We start from the raw sequence: 12,608 nt of genomic DNA, 5'->3' as shown, positions 1-12,608 counted from the left end.
CATGGAATGTCCTCACTTCGCTGACCATAGAATGTCCTCACCTCGCTGTCCATAGAATTATTATTATTATTATTATTTATTTATAAAGCGCCAACATATTCCGTGGCGCTGTACAATGTAAGAAAACGAACAAGGGATACATAATGATACAGACAGTGATATACATCAAATATGAACACTGATACAAGATACAGCACTGCTGATTAGAATGACTGATTTAACATGATGACTAAAATGTATAAATGTCTAACAGAGTGCAAGCAATTGAATTAATAACATTCCATGACACAAAAGGGTGAGAGCCCTGCCCTTGCGAGCTTACAATCTAAAGGAATGGGGTGGAAACAAGAGGTGGGGATGTTTACAGTATATGTACAGGCAGTGGGTAATTAGGTTATTTAGTGGGTGCATGGCCTAAGCTAGAGAATATGCTTGTCGGAAAATGTGGGTTTTGAGGGAGCGTTTAAAGATTTCAAAGGTGGGAGAGTGGCGGATGTGTTGTGGAAGGGCATTCTAGAGGAGGGGTGAGGCACGTGAGAAGTCTTGTATACGTGAATGTGAGGAGGTAATTGTAGAAGAGGATAGAAGAAGCTCGTGTGCAGATCTGAGATTGCGGTTGGGTTGGTATCTGGAGACTAGTGAGGAGATGTACAGGGGAGAGAGATTGTGGAGAGCTTTGTAGGTTATGGTTAAGAGTTTGAACTGAATCCTCTCATTAATTGGTAGCCAGTGAAGAGCTTGACAGAGAGGGTCAGCAGAGGAAGAGCGAGAGGAGAGATGAATGAGTCGAGTAGCAGAGTTCAGTACAGAATTGAGCGGTGTTAGTCGGTTAGTTGGAAGTCCACCAAGCAATATATTGCAATAGTCCAATCGAGATATAATAAGAGCATGTACTAACATTTTGGTTGTGTCATGGGAGAGAAAAGGTCGGATACGTGCTATGTTTTTCAGTTGGAAATGGCAGGAGCTGGTTAGGGAGTTAATGTGAGGAGTAAATGAGAGAGAAGAATCAAATATTACCCCCAAGCACCGTGCTTTAGGAACTGATGTAATAGACGTGTTGTTAACATTTATTGTAATATCAGGCAAAGGGGTGGACAGGGATGGTGGAAAGACTATTAGTTCAGTTTTGTTCATATTAAGTTTTAAGAAGCGAGAGGACATGAAAGAGGAAATAGCGGACAGGCAGTCGGGAACCCGTGTGAGGAGGGAGTTAAGGTCTGGGGCCGAGAGGTACAGTTGTGTATCGTCTGCATATAGGTGGTATTGGAAACCAAATGAGCTGATTAAGTTACCAAGACCGTGCATGTAGATGGAGAAGAGGAGGGGACCAAGGACAGAGCCTTGAGGTACCCCTACAGACAGAGGATGTGAAGAGGAGGCCTGATCTGAATAAGAAACGGTGAAAGACCTTCCAGACAGGTAGGAAGATATCCAGGAGAGAGAGAGGTCCTTTATTCCTATAGATGAAAGGATCTGTATGAGTAGAGTGTGGTCGACAGTGTCGAATGCTGATGACAGATCTAGAAGGATGAGTATGGAATAATAGCCTTTGGATTTAGCTGTGAGGAGATCATTAGCTACTTTGGTGAGGGCTGTTTCTGTGGAGTGGTTTGGCCGGAAGCCAGATTGGAACTGATCGAGCAAGGAATTTGCAGATAAATACTGACTTAGTTCAGCATGAATGTGGCGTTCAAGTAATTTAGATGCAAATGGAAGAAGTGACACTGGGCGGTAGTTAGCAAGTTCGGTGGGGTCTAGAGATGGTTTTTTAAGTAGTGGTGTTACAACAGCCCTCTTGAGTGAGGATGGAAAAATTCCTGTGGAGAGGGATAGGTTAAACAGCGATGTTAGGGCAGGGATGAGGGATGTGGATAGCTGTGGAATGAGATGTGATGGGATAGGATCCAAAGAACAGGTAGTTAGATGGGATTTGGAGATAAGGGAAGAGAGCGAATGTTCGGAGAGTGGAGAGAAACTGGAAAGAGAGCAGTCAACAAGAGGATTGGAGATGGAGTTTGATGTCTGCGTGGAAAACACACTACGGATTTTTGCAATTTTATCTGTAAAGTATGTTGCAAATTCTTCAGCTGATAAGCATGAAGAAGGAGGAGGAGGGAGTGGACGGAGAAGGGAGTTGAAAGTACTGAACAGGCGCTTTGGATTGTGCAAGTGGGAGGATATGAGGGAGGAGAAGTGTGATTGTTTTGCAGAAGAGAGAGCGGTTTTAAACTTGTTCAACTCTTTTTTGTAAGTAATGAAATCCTCATTAGTATTAGTTTTTCTCCAACGGCGTTCAGCTACCCTAGAGCACCCCTTTAGCTGTTTAGTAGCTTTGGTCAGCCAGGGTTGGCGACTGACACGGTGCGGGCGGACATTGGTGAGGGGTGCGATTTCATCCATGACTTGCGTGATTGAGCAGTGATAGTGTGCAGCTGCTGAGTCAGGATCAGTGAATGGTTGTGTGAGGAAAGGTGCCAAGGCATCAGAGACAGATTGCATGTCTATGTTGCGGTAGTTCCGGCGTGTATATGAGCGTGCTTGAGGGAGGGTGGTAGGAAGAGAGGAGGAGAGAGAGAAGTTTAGTAGGTTATGATCAGAGAGCGGGAGAGGAGAATTAGTGAAATCAGTGATAGAACAGAGACGAGTGAATATGAGGTCAAGTGTATGACCATTAGAGTGAGTTGGAGCAGTGGACCACTGAGACAGGCCGTAGGAGGAAGTAAGTGACAGAAGTTTAGTGGCGGCAGAATTGTTGGTGTCAACATGAATGTTAAAGTCGCCCATAATGATGGTAGGGATATCGGAGGACAGGAACTGGAGGAGCCATGCAGAGAAGTGATCTAGGAAGAAGGAAGCAGGGCCAGGAGGGCGGTAGATTATTGCGATCTGGAGGTTAGAGGGAGAGTATAGACGGACTGCATGGACTTCAAAGGAAGGTAGAGAAAGAGAAGGAATGGGGGTGAGTGGCTTGAAGGAGCATCTGTCAGAGAAAAAAATGCCCACACCACCGCCATGTTTATTCCCACTTCTAGGCGTGTGACTAAAGTGGAATCCCCCATAAGAGAGGGCGGCAGGTGAGACCGTGTCAGAAGGCGTCAGCCATGTTTCTGTGACCCCAAAGAAGGTGAAGGCATTGGAATTGAAAAGGTCATGGATGAAAGGAAGTTTGTTGCAGACTGAGCGGGCATTCCAGAGAGCAGCAGAGATAGGTGGGGGAGGAGGGGGGAGAAGAGGAATATTAATAAGGTTGTGGCAGTTTCGGTGTGCATGTGGTTGGCTGTTTGCAGTGCGATTAGTGTGCAAGAGTGAGGAGCGAGCCGGCAGAGAGGGTCCGGGGTTTGGTGAAACGTCACCTGCAGCAAGGAGTAATAGGAGGCAGAGAGAGCGGAGGATAGGGTGGGATTTAGATTTATGGGTAGTTGGAGTATGAAATGTATAGCGCGGTTGTATGAATAAGAAAGTTTCGTGAGAAGCAACCTGTGGAGATGATAACAGAGAGGGAGAAATGTAGAGCGTGTTGCTGACAGCAGGAGGATGCAGTGAGTGTACAGATTTGAGAATAGCAGGGGAAAGCAGAGACAACATTATTGCACTAACCGTGAATCAGATTGCTAAAGTCTTGTGTCTGTTCCTTCTGGTCTCTTCTGGCTTAATTCTGGTGTAATTCGGTCATTCTCTTTGTACTTAGAAACCGGTGTACTTTGAAATACATAATGCATAAATCGACCAAGGTCTAATCGACTTAGAGTTGCATTTATATAGCAAGCCTGATAAGCCTATGCTTAGCAGGCCTGATTGTAGCCTGACTGATGCAGGTGAGGGAATGAGCTCAGCCTGTAGCAGATCACAGTAACTCAGGTAATTAAGCAGGAAGCTGCTTGATTGTCTATAGGTGTTGGGGCCAAATTAGCATGGAGCTAGAGGAGAGTGTCCTCACCTAGCTGTCCATAGAATGTCCTCACCTAGCTGTCCATAGAATGTCCTCACTTAGCTGTCCATAGAATGTCCTCACCTAGCTATGCATAGAATGTCCTCACCTAGCTGTGCATAGAATGTCCTCACCTCGCGGTCCATAGAATGTCCTCACCTCGCTGTCCATAGAATGTCCTCACCTCGCTGTCCACAGAATGTCCTCACCTAGCTGTCCATAGAATGTCCTCACCTAGCTGTCCATAGAATGTCCTCACCTAGCTGTGCATAGAATGTCCTCACCTAGCTGTCCATAGAATGTCCTCACCTAGCTGTGCATAGAATGTCCTCACCTAGCTGTGCATAGAATGTCCTCACCTAGCTGTCCATAGAATGTCCTCACCTAGCTGTCCATAGAATGTCCTCACCTCGCTGTCCATAGAATGTCCTCACCTCGCTGTCCATAGAATGTCCTCACCTAGCTGTCCATAGAATGTCCTCACCTCGCAGTCCATAGAATGTCCTCACCTAGCTGTCCATAGAATGTCCTCACCTCGCTGTCCATAGAATGTCCTCACCTAGCTGTCCATAAAATGTCCTCACCTAGCTGTCTATAGAATGTCCTCACCTAGCTGTCCATAGAATGTCCTCACCTCGCTGTCCATAGAATGTCCTCACCTAGCTGTCCATAGAATGTCCTCACCTCGCAGTCCATAGAATGTCCTCACCTAGCTGTCCATAGAATGTCCTCACCTCGCTGTCCATAGAATGTCCTCACCTAGCTGTCCATAGAATGTCCTCATCTAGCTGTGCATAGAATGTCCTTATCTAGCTGTGCATAGAATGTCCTCACCTAGCTGTCCATAGAATGTCCTCACCTAGCTGTCCATAGAATGTCCTCACCTAGCTGTCCATAGAATGTCCTCACCTCGCTGTCCATAGAATGTCCTCACCTAGCTGTGCATAGAATGTCCTCACCTCGCTGTCCATAGAATGTCCCCACCTAGCTGTCCATAGAATGTCCTCACCTAGCTGTGCATAGATTGTCCTCACCTAGCTGTCCATAGAATGTCCTCACCTAGCTGTCCATAGAATGTCCTCACCTCGCTGTCCATAGAATGTCCTCACCTAGCTGTCCATAGAATGTCCTCACCTAGCTGTCCATAGAATGTCCTCACCTCGCTGTCCATAGAATGTCCTCACCTAGCTGTCCATAGAATGTCCTCACCTCGCAGTCCATAGAATGTCCTCACCTAGCTGTCCATAGAATGTCCTCACCTCGCTGTCCATAGAATGTCCTCACCTAGCTGTCCATAGAATGTCCTCATCTAGCTGTGCATAGAATGTCCTCACCTAGCTGTGCATAGAATGTCCCTTAACCCTTATCTAGCTGTGCATAGAATGTCCTCACCTAGCTGTCCATAGAATGTCCTCACCTAGCTGTCCATAGAATGTCCTCACCTAGCTGTCCATAGAATGTCCTCACCTCGCTGTCCATAGAATGTCCTCACCTAGCTGTGCATAGAATGTCCTCACCTCGCTGTCCATAGAATGTCCCCACCTAGCTGTCCATAGAATGTCCTCACCTAGCTGTGTATAGAATGTCCTCACCTAGCTGTCCATAGAATGTCCTCACCTAGCTGTCCATAGAATGTCCTCACCTCGCTGTCCATAGAATGTCCTCACCTAGCTGTCCATAGAATGTCCTCACCTAGCTGTCCATAGAATGTCCACACCTAGCTGTCCATAAAATGTCCTCATCTAGCTGTCCATAGAATTTGTTCACCTAGCTGTGCATAGAATGTCCTCACCTCGCTGTCCATAGAATGTCCTCACCTCGCTGTCCATAGAATGTCCTCACCTAGCTGTCCATAGAATGTCCTCACCTAGCTGTCCATAGAGTGTCCTCAACTAACTGTCCATAGAGTGTCCTCACCTAGCTGTTCATAGAATGTCCTCACCTAGCTGTCCATAGAATGTCCTCACCTAGCTGTGCATAGAATGTCCTCAACTAGCTGTCCATAGAATGTCCTCACCTCGCTGTCTATAGAATGTCCTCACCTAGCTGTCCATAGAATGTCCTCACCTCGCTGTCCATAGAATGTCCTCACCTCGCTGTCCATAGAATGTCCTCTCCTCGCTGTCCATAGAATGTCCTCACCTCGCTGTCCATAGAATGTCCTCACCTCGCTGTCCATAGAATGTCCTCAACTAGCTGTCCTTAGAATGTCCTCAACTAGCTGTCCATAGAATGTCCTCACCTCGCTGTCCATAGAATGTCCTCACCTCGCTGTCCATAGAATGTCCTCACCTCGCTGTCCATAGAATGTCCTCACCTAGCTGTCCATAGAATGTCCTCAACTAGCTGTCCATAGAATGTCCTCACCTCACTGTCCATAGAATGTCCTCACCTAGCTGTCCATAGAATGTCCTCACCTCGCTGTCCATAGAATGTCCTCACCTCGCTGTCCATAGAATGTCCTCACCTCGCTGTCCATAGAATGACCTCACCTAGCTGTCCATAGAATGTCCTCACCTATCTGTCCATAGAATGTCCTCACCTCGCTGTCCATAGAATGTCCTCACCTCGCTGTCCATAGAATGCCCTTACCTAGCTGTCCATAGAATGCCTTCATCTAGCTGTCCATAGAATGTCCTCACCTCGCTGTCCATAGAATGTCCTCACCTAGCTGTCCATAGAATGTCCTCACCTCGCTGTCCATAGAATGTCATCACCTCGCTGTCCATAGAATGTCCTCACCTAGCTGTCCATAGAATGTCCTCACCTAGCTGTCCATAGAATGTCCTCACCTCGCTGTCCACAGAATGTCCTCACCTAGCTGTCCATAGAATGTCCTCACCTAGCTGTCCATAGAATGTCCTCACCTCGCTGTCCATAGAATGTCCTCACCTAGCTGTCCATAGAATGTCCTCACCTAGCTGTCCATAGAATGTCCTCACCTAGCTGTCCATAGAATGTCCTCACCTCGCTGTCCATAGAATGTCCTCACCTAGCTGTCCATAGAATGTCTTCACCTAGCTGTCCATAGAATGTCCTCACCTCGCTGTCCATAGAATTTCCTCACCTAGCTGTCCATAGAATGTCCTCACCTAGCTGTCAATAGAATGTCCTCATCTAGCTGTCCATAGAATGTCCTCACCTAGCTGTCCATAGAATGTCCTCATCTAGCTGTCCATAGAATGTCCTCTTGAAGCTGTCCATAGAATGTCCTCACCTAGCTGTCCATAGAATGTCCTCACCTAGCTGTCCATAGAATGTCCTCACCTCGCTGTCCATAGAATGCCCTTACCTAGCTGTCCATAGAATGCCTTCACCTAGCTGTCCATAGAATGTCCTCACCTCGCTGTCCATAGAATGTCCTCACCTAGCTGTCCATAGAATGCCTTCACCTAGCTGTCCATAGAATGTCCTCACCTCGCTGTCCATAGAATGTCCTCACCTAGCTGTCCATAGAATGTCCTCACCTCGCTGTCCATAGAATGTCCTCACCTAGCTGTCCATAGAATGTTCTCACCTAGCTGTCCATAGAATGTCCTCACCTAGCTGTCCATAGAATGTCCTCACCTAGCTGTCCATAGAATGTCCTCACCTAGCTGTTCATAGAATTTGTTCCCCTAGCTGTGCATAGAATGTCCTCACCTCGCTGTCCATAGAATGTCCTCACCTCGCTGTCCATAGAATGTCCTCACCTAGCTGTCCATAGAATGTCCTCACCTAGCTGTCCATAGAGTGTCCTCAACTAACTGTCCATAGAGTGTCCTCACCTAGCTGTCCATAGAATGTCCTCACCTCGCTGTCCATAGAATGTCCTCACCTAGCTGTCCATAGAATGCCCTCACCTAGCTGTCAATAGAATGTCCTCACCTAGCTGTCCATAGAATGTCCTCACCTAGCTGTCCATAGAATGTCCTCACCTAGCTGTCCATAGAATTTATTCACCTAGCTGTGCATAGAATGTCCTCACCTCGCTGTCCATAGAATGTCCTCACCTCGCTGTCCATAGAATGTCCTCACCTAGCTGTCCATAGAATGTCCTCACCTAGCTGTCCATAGAGTGTCCTCACCTCACTGTCCATAGAGTGTCCTCACCTAGCTGTCTATAGAATGTCCTCACCTAGCTGTCCATAGAATGTCCTCACCTAGCTGTGCATAGAATGTCCTCAACTAGCTGTCCATAGAATGTCCTCACCTCGCTGCCTATAGAATGTCCTCACCTCGCTGTCCATAGAATGTCCTCACCTCGCTGTCCATAGAATGTCCTCACCTCGCTGTCCATAGAATGTCCTCTCCTCGCTGTCCATAGAATGTCCTCACCTCGCTGTCCATAGAATGTCCTCACCTCGCTGTCCATAGAATGTCCTCACCTAGCTGTCCATAGAATGTCCTCACCTCGCTGTCCATAGAATGTCCTCACCTAGCTGTCCATAGAATGTCCTCACCTCTCTGTCCATAGAATGTCCTCACCTTGCTGTCCATAGAATGACCTCACCTAGCTGTCCATAGAATGTCCTCACCTCGCTGTCCATAGAATGTCCTCACCTGGCTGTCCATAGAATGTCCTCACCTAGCTGTCCATAGAATGTCCTCACCTAGCTGTCCATATAATGTCCTCACCTCGCTGTCCACAGAATGTCCTCACCTAGCTGTCCATAGAATGTCCTCACCTAGCTGTCCATAGAATGTCCTCACCTAGCTGTCCATAGAATGTCCTCACCTCGCTGTCCATAGAATGTCCTCACCTAGCTGTCCATAGAATCTCTTCACCTAGCTGTCCATAGAATGTCCTCACCTCGCTGTCCATAGAATGTCCTCACCTAGCTGTCCATAGAATGTCCTCACCTAGCTGTCCATAGAATGTCCTCATCTAGCTGTCCATAGAATGTCCTCACCTAGCTGTCCATAGAATGTCCTCATCTAGCTGTCCATAGAATGTCCTCACGAAGCTGTCCATAGAATGTCCTCACCTAGCTGTCCATAGAATGTCCTCACCTAGCTGTCCATAGAATGTCCTCACCTAGCTGTCCATAGAGTGTCCTCACCTAGCTGTCCATAGAATGTCCTCACCTCGCTGTCCATAGAATGTCCTCACCTAGCTGTCCATAGAATGTTCTCACCTAGCTGTCCATAGAATGTCCTCTTCTAGCTGTGCATAGAATGTCCTCACCTAGCTGTGCATAGAATGTCCTCACCTCGCTGTCCATAGAATGTCCTCACCTCGCTGTCCATAGAATGTCCTCACCTAGCTGTCCATATAATGTCCTCACCTAGCTGTCCATAGAATGTCCTCACCTAGCTGTCTATAGAATGTCCTCTCCTCGCTGTCCATAGAATGTCCTCACCTAGCTGTCCTTAGAATTTCCTCACCTAGCTGTCCATAGAATGTCCTCACCTAGCTGTCAATAGAATGTCCTCACCTCGCTGACCATTGAATGTCCTCACCTCGCTGTCCATAGAATGACCTCACCTAGCTGTCCATAGAATGTCCTCACCTCACTGTCCATAGAATGTCCTCACCTAGCTGTCCATAGAATGTCCTCACCTAGCTGTCCATAGAATGTCCTCACCTAGCTGTCCATATAATGTCCTCACCTCGCTGTCCACAGAATGTCCTCACCTAGCTGTCCATAGAATGTCCTCACCTAGCTGTCCATAGAATGTCCTCACCTAGCTGTCCATAGAATGTCCTCACCTCGCTGTCCATAGAATGTCTTCACCTAGCTGTCCATAGAATGTCCTCACCTCGCTGTCCATTGAATGTCCTCACCTAGCTGTCCATAGAATGTCCTCACCTAGCTGTCCATAGAATGTCCTCATCTAGCTGTCCATAGAATGTCCTCACCTAGCTGTCCATAGAATGTCCTCACCTAGCTGTCCTTAGAATGTCCTCACCTAGCTGTCCATAGAATGTCCTCACCTCGCTGTCCATAGAATATCCTCACCTCGCTGTCCATAGAATGTCCTCACCTAGCTGTCCATAGAATGTCCTCACCTAGCTGTCCATATAATTTCCTCACCTAGCTGTCCATAGAATGTCCTCACCTAGGTGTCCATAGAATGTCCTCTCCTCGCTGTTCATAGAATGTCCTCACCTAGCTGTCCTTAGAATGTCCTCACCTAGCTGTCCATAGAATGTCCTCACCTAGCTGTCAATAGAATGCCCTCACCTAGCTGTCCATAGAATGTCCTCATCTAGCTGTTCATATAATGTCCTCACCTAGCTGTCCATAGAATGTCCTTACCTCGCTGTCCATAGAATGTCCTCACCTAGCTGTCCATAGAATGTCCTCACCTAGCTGTCCATAGAATGTCCTCACCTAGCTGTCCATAGAACGTCCTCACCTTGCTGTCCATAGAATGTCCTCACCTAGCTGTCCATAGAATGTCCTCACCCAGCTGTCCATAGAATGTCCTCTTCTAGCTGTGCATAGAATGTCCTCACCTAGCTGGGCATACAATGTCCTCACCTAGCTGTCCATAGAATGTCCTCACCTAGCTGTCCATAGAATGTCCTCACCTAGCTGTCCATAGGATGTCCTCACCTAGCTGTCCATATAATGTCCTCACCTAGCTGTCCATAGAATGTCCTCACCTAGCTGTCCATAGAATGTCCTCACCTCGCTGTCCATAGAATGTCCTCACCTAGCTGTCCTTAGAATGTCCTCACCTAGCTGACCATAGAATGTCCTCACCTCGCTGTCCATAGAATGCCCTCACCTAGCTGTCCATAGAATGTCCTCATCTAGCTGTCCATAGAATGCCCTCATCTAGCTGTCCATAGAATGTCCTCACCTAGCTGTCCATAGAATGTCCTTACCTCGCTGTCCATAGAATGTCCTCACCTAGCTGTCCATAGAATGTCCTCACCTAGCTGTCCATAGAATGTCCTCACCTAGCTGTCCATAGAATGTCCTCACCTAGCTGTCCATAGAATTTCCTCACCTAGTTGTCCATAAAATGTCCTCACCTCGCTGTCCATAGAATGTCCTCACCTCGCTGTCCATAGAATGTCCTCACCTCGCTGTCCATAGAATGTCCGTATAATGGGTTGGCTTTTCTTATACAAACAACCGTTTTTGTCATTTTTGAAAATGGTAATGTGGCCTATTTCTAAACAACTTCTGACATGAAAGCAGACCAGCACTTCCTGCTCACCACCATTACTGGTCTGCAGGGTGAGGAGATTGTGATCCACTGCCAGGAATGTGACAGAACGGGGACACTTTGTAATTATCAAACTTTATTCATAAAGCGCTTACATGTTACACAGCGCTGTACACGAGATAGGGGAGACATTACAGCGTTACACGCCCCGTACCGGAACCTCTGCCTTAAACAACTGCAGCCAGAGAGTCCAGCCAGAAACAGCATATCATTGTTATTATACTCTGTGCTTACATGTTACACAGCGCTGTACACGAGATAGGGGAGACATTACAGCGTTACACCCCCCATACCGGAACCTCTGCCTTACACAACTGCAGCCAGAGAGTCCAGCCAAAAACAGCATATCATTGTTATTATACTCTGTACACGAGATAGGGGAGACATTACAACGTTACACAATGGTGCACAAAATGTAGGGATAAATACAAATCAGATGAGTCCATATGGTGGGGGAGAAGAGCACACAGGGAGGACAGCCCTGCGCGGCCTTCTCCTTGCTCCAGCTGACGTCACGGGAGCGTACTGCGCCGGCACAGTAAGCTCCTGGGGACATCAGGCGGGAGTGAAGAGAAGGCCCCGCTGGCGCAGTAAGGGCAGTGGATTTGCGATTTTACCGGAGCATCGGTGAGTGGCTGCGCGGACACAGGATGTCTGCGGGGGAGCGGAGCATCGGTGAGTGGCTGCGCGGACACAGGATGTCTGCGGGGGAGAGGCGCATCGGTGAGTGGCTGCGCGGACACAGGATGTCTGTGGGGGAGCGGAGCATCGGTGAGTGGCTGCGCGGGCACAGGATGTCTGCGGGGGGCGGAGCATCGGTGAGTGGCTGCGCGGGCACAGGATGTCTGCGGGGGAGCAGAGCATCGGTGAGTGGCTGCGCGGACACAGGATGTCTGCGGGGGAGAGGAGCATCGGTGAGTGGCTGCGCGGACACAGGATGTCTGCGGGGGAGCGGAGCATCGGTGAGTGGCTGCGCGGGCACAGGATGTCTGCGGGGGGCGGAGCATCGGTGAGTGGCTGCGCGGGCACAGGATGTCTGCGGGGGAGCAGAGCATCGGTGAGCGGCTGCACGGACACAGGATGTCTGCGGGGGAGCGGAGCATAGGTGAGTGGTTGCGCGGGCACAGGATGTCTGCGGGGGGGGGGCGGAGCATCGGTGAGTGGCTGCACGGGCACAGGATGTCTGTGGGGGAGCGGAGCATCGATGAGTGGCTGCACGGGCACAGGATGTCTGCGGGGGAGCAGAGCATCGGTGAGTGGCTGCGCGGACACAGGATGTCTGCGGGGGAGCGGAGCATAGGTGAGTGGCTGCGCGGGCACAGGATGTCTGTGGGGGGCGGAGTATCGGTGAGTGGCTGCGCGGGCACAGGATGTCTGCGGGGGAGCGGAGCATCGGTGAGTGGCTGCGCGGACACAGGATGTCTGCGGGGAAGCGGAGCATAGGTGAGTGGCTGCACGGGCACAGGATGTCTGCGGGGGGGCGGAGCATCGGTGAGTGGCTGCGCGGGCACAG

This window comes from Hyperolius riggenbachi, chromosome 1, assembly GCF_040937935.1.
Source record: "Hyperolius riggenbachi isolate aHypRig1 chromosome 1, aHypRig1.pri, whole genome shotgun sequence".
Lineage (NCBI taxonomy): Eukaryota > Metazoa > Chordata > Amphibia > Anura > Hyperoliidae > Hyperolius > Hyperolius riggenbachi.
Note: the sequence above shows the minus strand (reverse complement) of the source record.